This window comes from Lactuca virosa, chromosome 9 (genome assembly GCF_052849685.1).
Source record: "Lactuca virosa cultivar CGN04683 chromosome 9, Lactuca_virosa_CGN04683_v6, whole genome shotgun sequence".
NCBI lineage: Eukaryota > Viridiplantae > Streptophyta > Magnoliopsida > Asterales > Asteraceae > Lactuca > Lactuca virosa.
The window spans coordinates 90982944-90993181 of record NC_136434.1 but is presented as its reverse complement, the minus strand read 5'-3'; the positions used below and the strand labels follow the sequence as shown (position 1 = coordinate 90993181).

At 37.7% G+C, this 10238-nt stretch overlaps 1 non-coding gene across 1 annotated transcript; it reads left to right on the top strand.

The window, feature by feature from the left end:
* The first annotated feature begins 7761 nt into the window (after positions 1-7761).
* Positions 7762-7868, top strand: LOC145141690 (small nucleolar RNA R71). Its single transcript, XR_013722885.1, has one exon. It is a non-coding gene; the product is annotated as a small nucleolar RNA R71 (small nucleolar RNA).
* Positions 7869-10238: the final 2370 nt, after the last annotated feature.

Genomic DNA, 10238 nt, shown 5'->3' with positions numbered 1-10238 from the left:
CAGGCCGAAGGCCCAGATAGCGGTCCAGATAGGCTGTAGGCCCAACGCGGCATTCCATTCATGCTAAATGCTCTTAGAGCAGTCCATATAGTGTGTAGGCCTGCGAGGCAATCCAGTCATGTTGAAGGCTCATGTGTGCATGATGTTATTGAAAGTCCCAAACCCTTTGTAGATTTGTAGATAAAATATAAACAAGAAAGACTACAAAGAACAATGAAGAATAGAGAAAGTAAAGAACACAAGAGATTCTCCAAGTTGTCTCTTTCAACAATAAAGAGTTTGTTTTCACCAAGAAAACGGGTTGTTACAAAGATGGTTATGACAGCAAGCCATTTATAAGACACTCACACAACATTAGGGTTTCACCCTAATGTTGATTATATACTAATCTAATCTAGAGAATCCCTTAAATCAAGGGATTTTATCTAATCTACATATAAACTAATCTGATAAATAAGGAATGGATCAGATAAGATCTTCTTAAGATTTTAGTATCACCACCAACACTTCAGAAGCTGATTAGAGCATCAGCTTTAACATCTAGAGATCAGCTTCAGCTTCAGTCATTAGCGTCAGGGTCAAGCCGATCAGCTTCAGCTTCAACACATAGTGAATGACCATCAGTTAGTATCATCAGCGTATCATCTGATCAGTGTGTCATCAGTGTATAACCATCAATGTCTGGACACACTGATCAGTCTTCAGTAGATGGTGTCATCATGCCTTTGGTGCTGATAGAGTCTTCAGGATCTTTCAGTCATCAAGGGATGTTCTTCAGTCTTCGACATATGAACTTCCATCAGCATATGTTCAGATTAACTAACTATAACTATATTGTATATATATTTTGCATCATCAAATCTATACATTGATTGACCTAACAATTTCTCCCTATTTGATGATGTCAAAACTAAACTAATAATGAATGAAATAATAGATAAATACAACTAAAGTAATATGATGATTTTTGCTCCCCCTTAGATTTAGCTCCCCTTCATATTTGTAACCTTCTTCTTTCAATAGTGTCTGCTATTCAAGGAATAATCAAGTAAAAATGTAACAAAACCAAACATTTCTCCCCCTTTTTGACAACATCAATAGGTACTGCCTCTTTTTGATTTTTTTTTAATTTCTTTTTGAAGACAACAAGTAACCTAAAAAGAAAACATAAAATAAAGTTAGAGGATAAGATAGGTGTATCACACTATTGTGTTGTTGCAATAGTAGAACATTTACACAGACTTGCGAATTCTCATCAGCGTATAGTTTTAAATGCTAAATCATTAACTTCTTTTATTAGAAGAATAAAGGGCGAGAGTGGATAGGTGCATGTAATATATCATGGTACATGATATACCCATCGACACAGAGTTTTCAAGTTCTCATAGGTGTCTGGTATTTGACACCGAATCATAAAACTTTTAAGAAGAGTGATAAGGGTAAGAATGGATTGGTGTGTGTAATAGCCTACGGTACATAGACTAACCATTAGCACAAAAATTTGAGCTTTTATCAGTGTTTAGTATCTCACAGTGAATCATCAAGTTCTATATTAGAAGACTTGTGGGAGGAGTGGTTAAATCTTGGAGTATATCCACTGTCAATTCATAGTGGTACCATGTCATACCTCAATCTAGGAGGTTAAGGACATGAATAACCCTTTTTCATTTAAGGACCTGACAAGTATCTCTTATGTTGATGACAATGCAATCAAGGTAAGCCACTGGGTTGTGCTTAATGTTTCAGCAGAACATGAGACTTGATGTATACGACAAGCATGCTTCCAGGGACAGAGACAGGTAAGAGATGATTAACCCAGAAAACTAAACACCCAAGACTTGCAATATTTTTTTTGATGTGGACCATTCAATCTCACTTTGAAAGTTTAGACAATGCTAGACAATCAGCGTGAGTGGGTGACTCAATGTCATCTCAGCAGATGGTCTCACTGATGAGATACATAGAGAGATTTAGGCACATACAACAACATGCTTCTAGGGACATTATCTAGTCATAAGTTACATACTTGGCTCAAGACATGCCACCATCAAATCATGAGAGATACAATGATATTATCACAAGAGACCAAACCAGATGAAGCATAAGTCTCAGCTTCAAAAACCATTTTAACTTGCTTGTCAATTTTTTTTAGCTCATTTGCCTTTATCAACCTTGATTTCTCCCCATACGCTTGTGATTCAATTGTTTGAGACACATTGTATGCATAGTGAATGATCACAAATCATGTCTTTTCTCGCCAGTTTCATTAAAATGATGCAATGAAATTGCAAATCTTGAACCAAATGTGTATTGACACATTAGGTAGACCGTCACCAAGACCCATTTGAAACTATCTAAAAACATCACATGATCAAACATTCATGATATCTCTTGTTTAACTTCAAAATCAGTGTCTGAAATCAAAGAACATTGAACACAAAATAAATGAATAATTGTAAGTAGCTTTAGGGGGTAAATAAGTTCTAATGTTCATAGATAATTTGAACATCGGACACAATGTTAAATTTGTCCCCCGGATTGAAGGTTTGACACCACATTTCGTTATTCCAGTGCATTCACCCCCTTATATTTCTATCAAGTTGATAGAAAATATATAATTGAAAATCTTTGCTTTAGACATGCACAACACTTGTTTTTGAATTTTTAGATTTAAAAAATAAAAAGAAACACAAAATGAATATAAAAAAATAAAATTGAAATGAATTAAATAATATCAAATAGAACCTAATTAAATTAACAAGAAAATTTAAAAGAATAGTTTAATGCAAACCAAAACTAATTAAAACTATAAATTATTATTATTATTATTATTATTATTATTATTATTATATATTTTTTATTATATATATATATATATATATATAGAGAGAGAGAGAGACCTGAAACTTACTTTTGACTTATTTCTTTATAGCTATTCCCTGTGATATTGTCGTTTTTCTCATAACATTCTCGAAATTGATCCAAATACCGCTGCAGTGCTTTTAAGTTTTACACTTGTTGAGCTTATACTTCTTATGAATTTTTCTTTTGCTGTAACTTTAAGCCCAGAAGCTCACTATCTTTACATAAAAAAACAGACCATGGCATCTACCCTTTTTAATATCAGCTACCTTTTATCTTTACACAGAGTAGTACCTTCAAATAATCTCAGACCAGAGGGAGTGGAGTGCGGTTAGCCTATGTGGCATGTGAAAGCACAGTGAACACCGCCCCTCTATGCGGTTTGGGGTGTGCGGTTTCGAGGTGCGGCAGAAAATGGGTGTCCTCTCTCTCTCTCTCTCACTCTCCCTCCTTCTCTCTATCTCTCTCTTCTTTCTCTTTCTTCTTTTCATTCAATACCACTCCCTAAGTGTGGTAAAAAAGTGTGGCAAAAAGAGGGAGTTTGGCACTACTCCTTCCAGCCTCATATTTGCTTCATTTGGCTTTTGGAGACCATCAAACAATGAGTGCGAGGATTTTAGCGGGCCAACATCCAGAGATTCTTTCTTTGAGATTCGGCAGTGGGATGTGAGTTTTCTTACTATCTCCATGGGTCGAAGGCACCAATGTCGGGCCATTACTGGTTAGGTGGGATGGTAGTTGTCTTTGTGATAATTTCTTGGAAGACCCCGGGGTAGCCTGTGACATCTATATGAAAGACCATGGGGGTAGCCCATGGCACTTGGATGTCAGACCATGGGGACAGCCCATGACATTTCCAGGAAAAACCATGGGGGTAGCCCATGGCATTTCAGGGAAAAGACTTTGGGGGTATCCCATGGAAAATTTATGTTTGGTATGTGGTATTTTAGGGAACTCACTAAGCTTTGTGCTTACGGTTTCAGTTTATGTTTCAGGTACTTCTGTTTTCAAAGGGGAGAGCCCATGACGATTACAGAGTACACACCACCTCGTTCCGTATTTTCTTGATTTATTCTGATGAGATATGATGATTGATACATTTGGTTTATCTGGATTTTAACAATGATGTTTTGAGATACTGGTTTTATTAATTTAAAAAAGAATTTTTGGGTCTTATGTTTGGGATGTTACAAGTTGGTATCAGAGCCTTGGTATGAGGGATTCGGGCACACTCTTGAGTGTCACTGAACTCAAACTAAGGAGTTAGTATTTTTTCTTAAAAAGAAAACGGGTTCTAAAAGGGATTTTTGTAAAAGGAAAGAAATTTCTAAAAGGATTTTTGTAAAGAGAAAGGGGGTGTGATGCGTGCAATCGGCCGAGCTCAAGTAAATGATTCCCAATAATACCTATACATGTTTTTTATGACTATATGTTATGGAAATTGCATGCTAGGATGAGGCTGGGGATACTTTTAGGATTTTCATGATAGATTGGCATGATGTGTGATGCCTTGTAGCCTAGGGAGCATCTGATGTTATGTGAGATTGGGAATACGTATTGGTATCAGTAATTGCTAGGTGTAAGCTTTAAAAATTGTATATGGTTAGGATCATATTGCCTTCGAATGATTGATTTGGCCTTATTTCCTGTTCATCGTTTGGTTGTGATCCTAAGGTAGAGTCTTTTATTCGACGGTCTATATGATCTTGTATTGTGTATAATTTGCATGCATAAGGCAACCGACAGTGAGAGTAGAAGTTCCTAGCTTGAGTTGTGATATGTGAGATTGGAATGTTACTACATTAATGTTGCTTGCTTTGTGCTTTGTGGAGCTCTTAAGTGATGTGAGATAGCTACTAAGTGAATATATTAAGTCACATGTAACAAAGGTTGAATAATCTCAGAGTGATGGGTTCGATCCTATTGTGTAACTCTCGTTTGAGTCTAACCGTTGTAGGTATGTGTTTGTTACTCGAAGGATTATCTAAGCTTGATTGCATGTGATTGTATTCATGAGGTAGTTAACTGACGTTATGGGAAGTTATTCAGCAGCTGATGGCAGGGTGAGGTCAAGAACGTAGGAAAGCCTAGGAAGTGCTTCAGTGGGTTTAGTTGTGATGTTCGGTGATCATATGGAGTATCAGTTTTTGAAGGTGACTTAGAGGATTTGGGATGATTCTTGAGGAAAGTATGGATAGGTGTGGAATGTAGTATTGGGCCCGTACTACTGAAAGCACAGGATCTATACTCAAATTAGGGAAAGTTTCGAAGAATCTAGGAAGTCTATGGGATGAGGATTCTTTGGCATGTTCTGATCATGTGGGTGTTGTCTTTCAGTAGGGTGATGAGCTTTCAGGAAGGAGGTTTGGGTTCAGATTCAGACTCAGGTGCATGTGCTAAGCCGATCGATGAGCGCATGCGACGGTTCATCTCGTCAGAGATTACCCATGGTATTTCAGAATGGACTCCTGTGATCCTTAGGTCAGTCAAGGAAGGGATTTTGGAGCTCTTGGATGGTCGCCTCGGGGATTTTTAGGCCGAGATTATAGTGGGGTAGTTGGGTGCTCATCCAAAGCCCAGAGCTTTTAGTACTCTAGAATCCTTCGGGAAGTAGGATCCTACTACTAGCTCGTGTCGTATGGGATCGGAGGTGGGTTATGCATCATGCTCTCAGGAGGATCGATCCCATGATTGGATTGCCGCAGAGGTTTCACAAGCTCTTCATGAGGAGCTATCCGACATCATTGGTCGTGTCGCTGATGGATTGGTCACCAACTTCGAGGGTCGGACCTTGGCTATTCAGGCGGTTGATGAGATGGTTGAGGTAACTTAGGAACAGGAGATTGGTTTTGAGAGGTGAATGGGGAAGAGGAAGCGGACTCATGGTCTGACTCAGCGATCTAAGCAGTTGATTGTAACCAGGTCTAGCATTAGGGGCCTGAGGAGCCACAATGTTTTCACGAAGGATTAAGGAGCACATGAGCGGGTGCGCGGTAGGTCTAAATGTGGAAGTTGCGAATGGAAGGGCCATCTCCGCCAAGAGTGCACACTGGAGGTAGAAGTGTGTCATCGTTGTCATCAGCCTAGCCATATCAGGGCGAATTGCTCACCCTTAGTAATTGGGGCGGCTCAGATTCCATCGCAGGTGCTGCGACAAGAAGGGGGGATCGGGATTTCATCAGATGCTATTGCGGGTATGTTATCCTCTGCTTTCTTCATGCTTATTATCAATATTTACATATTGCTTTGGAATCTTGTTTTGGTTTGGTTAAGCATTATCTTCGGTCTAGTTCTATGTTATTGCCTGGGTTTTATCGTTGGGATTTGCTATATGCCATTTTGCATGCCATGAATCATTAGTGGGTCGCATCTTGCTGAGTGGGTTTCGGTGTGTTCGGTTTCTGTTCCGGTTCTTTGATAGGATTAATTCAAGGGTATTGTTTGGAAGGTCTATGGCCAGGATTAGCGGGTTAGTTCTCCATTGAAGCCAGGGTTCGGTTGTTTTAGTATTTGATGCGGTGGTATCGGCGGTCGTCTATGGAGGAACTTTTAGGTTCAATCACTACTGTTAATAGGGAATGAGCAGTAGCAAGAAGATGGTGGTGGCAATCGCATGGGCTTGGTTGGCCACTAGGAGTGCCAGGGGAATTGATTTATTTCAAGGGTTGTGGTCCTTGTCACCAACATAAAGGACTTAAGGATTTGAGTGTTGTATCATGGGAAGCGTTTGGGGTTGTCGGACTTTATGGGATCTCGGGGAGTATCTATCTGGATTTTAGGAGTTGGGCGATCGTCGAGATCGGATAGAAATGGAACGCTAGAATTGGAAAGCTCAAATCATAGTCGGTTCATGTTATATGATGATTAGTTGGGTTGGGAATCCATAAAATTTTGTGGGATGGGAGAGCTTTGGCGAAACCAAGTGGGGGATAATCGATCAAATTTTATGGGAGTTAGATCGGGTGTGGAACTAGGGCAAGTTTGACATCCTAGTCAGGAGGAGAGACGACCCAAGTGGTCGTCTGGATTGAAGTTGTGTAAGTTGGGAGTTAATGGAACTTCCAACAATTGGTCGGCGTCTTCTTTGTGAGGTATAGCAGGATGAAACGCCACAACGTGGTGAATCGTCAGAATGTGATCCACATTTTTCTCTTTTAGCTTCGAGCTTCTCTTCTTCCAAATACGAGTCATGCTTGATAGTAGCCGTCTCATGGTTCATAAATGGCTGAGAATGAACTTCTTCTTTGGTGTAGATTGCCATTACATGAGGTTGTGATTTTGGGTCTTGTTTTCTTGGTGGTAGTCTCTCATTAATAAGTGTTCTTTATTTCCCAAGTTGAGTCTCGATGTTCTTGATGGAAGCTTGATGATTTCTTACATTAGCATCAGTAGTATCATGTCTCTTTTTAGATGCTTCCATAAACCTATGAAGTACCATCTCGAAATCCATTTTCTTCTCGGGTGCAGGTTGCTCCTTTTGGCAACCACTCCTTTTTGGGCTTCCTCCAGTCTTCATTATACTTATCACCACTAGAGTAGAAAACGTGTGCTTTTTGGTTACCATTCTCATCAAGATCACAATCCTTGGTCAAATGTGGCCCACTACAATTATCACACCCAACTCTTATGACATAAATAGATTGATCCAATTTTGTCATTCGTCTATCCATAGTATCTGGTTTAGCAATGATTGAAACCAAGTTCTTATTCCCTCCATCTCCTTTACCTCTAGTAAAATCCTGTCATGGGTTAGGATACTCACGTGAGTGCTTTGTGAACTCTTCAATCAACTCTTTAATGGTTGTCGGTTCCTTTTCCGTCATTGACCCTTGAGAGTCAAGAAGTTGTTTTGTTACATTCACTCCATCGTAGAAAATGGACGCTTGTTGTTGAAAATTAAGATCATGTTGAATGAAACTTCTAAGAAAGCCCTTGTATCTCTCCCATGCTTTATATAAAGACTCTCCAACCTCATGTTGAAAATTCACAATCTTCTTCTTGAGCTTTGAGATCTTTGAAGGTGGACTAAATTGCTCAATAAAAGCATCACGAACATTTGCCCAGATAGTAATGGATCAGGGTGCGAGTGACTTTACCCAAACCTTGGCTTCACTGGTAAGTTTTGATGGGTATTATGGAAAACATATAAATCCATATATGTGCATGTAACCCTATCTATAGATCTATGTTTTCTCTAATTGAACATACAACTTTGAACAAAAAATAAGAAACCCTAGGATACCTAGCATATTTTTGAAATTATACTAATTAGGGTTAGAAGAAACATACCTTGATTGTTATTGTAGAGAATAACAAAGAAACTTTCTTATTGATCTCTTGGAAGCAAGCGCCACAAGTGTCGTGCCTCTAATGGTTCACACCCAAACCATTGAAACCAAGGGGCTTGAAGAGAGAGAGAATAAGAGATGAAAAAAATCAGAATTCCTCTTAGGAATGAAGGCTTGGATGAAATTCAACCCCAAAGGGGGTTTATATAGGTGATAGGAAGGTATTGGATAAGGCAGGTATCTCCAAGATAACCCTAATCCCTTTTCTTCCCCCCTAAAGCATACAAGGCACCCTTAAAGCCCAAGGAAACCCTAGAAGGGATTCTAGATTTCGTCCCCTCCTTATGGGAGGTTCTAGAATTCCTCAATGCTCAACTATTGAACATTGTCACCTTTAGTCCTCATACTTTCAATTAATCCAATTAATCACAAAATTAATTGCAATTAATTTTTTATTAATTATTAATTAAATAATATTATTTACAATTAATATATTATTCTTATAATATATTAACAAATTAGTTATTTTGATTTCTAATTAATTTATTAACCATATAATAAATTAATAAATTAGTTTCTCTGTCTAAAAGTAATCATATTCAATTGCTAGGTTTGAGGGCAACCCAAAAGGACTGTGCTACCATAAATTCAAGTTTATACCAATTATAGTTATGAGCTTCGACCCCCAATCCAACACTCTCCCAGTTGGATAATTTTGTAACTATAATTGCTAGTATAACTTCCAAACTAATCAGCAAATTGTAGCTTCCAAAAGCCACTGTCGAACTCTGACCCAGTCTGTTACATGTCCTAAGATAAATGATCAAATATTCATTCCTTCTACAAGATATCGTATAGACATGAGATATGGATTATAACTAATCTCATTGTTAAAGTTTTGTTTCCCAGTTTCTGATTTATGATGACTGAAATCAGACTGCTAATTGAACACATCAATTTAGTCCAGGCTTGGCCAAGCACTTGTAAGTCATCACCAAATCACCGAGGGGCCCAAAGATATCGCTTTTTCCCATTAGGGCAAAAGGAACGAATAAACTTTGACTTATATTCTTGCACTATGTACTCATCAAATCATGCGTAACAATACATTTTATAACATCAAGTTACTAATGCGTTTATGTATTATCAATGTACAACTGACTTGTAAACAACAACTCATATATCTCCGTTTCAAGAATATAAGATATTATCGTCTCAAAATTACTCGTTATAAAATCCATGAAATAATTCTCTGAGCGTGGGTTTATCCAATACTCATCCATTATCTAAATACTCATGAACATTGTAGCAATCTTATTGCAATGTCTAATCCCCATAGACAATCTATAGTTCAATTCATGATAGTCTTAATTCGCTACTTACTTCCAAAAGTACGAATAACTGTGTAATTTCGAATAATCAAATTATTCAAGAAGTAAAAAATGCAAAGTAAAACACAATAATAACCTAATTAACTATGGTCTCAAAACTATTGAATATAAATAAAACTCTTATTATTTAATCACCATATTAATTAGACTTTATTCATTGTATAATATTTCGAGTAATCAACTAAACGACTGAATTAAAAAACAGTCATGCCATGTTATAAACATGCGTACTATGTCTCTTTATGGTCCTTCCTTTGTGAACAGATCGACTGGACAATACTCCAATTACGCTCATTTCACAATTCCAAATTCTTATTACTTCTAAGTGTGTTAGAATTCCAACCTTACATGCATTGTCCTTCTGTGATGTCTAAGCTTCAAAGTCACAGAGACTTAGCCAACGATATTACAGAATGTTCCATTGGAACTTTGTTAGTAAAAACAATTCCATGGTAATGAAGTCTCAAATTCAAGGTACACTCCTTGAACACCTTTCTTGCATTAAAGTTTCTAACTCACATGTAGATTTTAATAATCAACTCCCATTATGGAAACATTTCCATACTCCCATATGACCATCAATTTTTATCAAGAATCATCCCAATCTAAAACATGTCAATATGGTTATTCCAAACAATACTATACTTCCAACTATCCACAAGCAACCAATCCTTTGGTATAACCTTATAACGTTCTT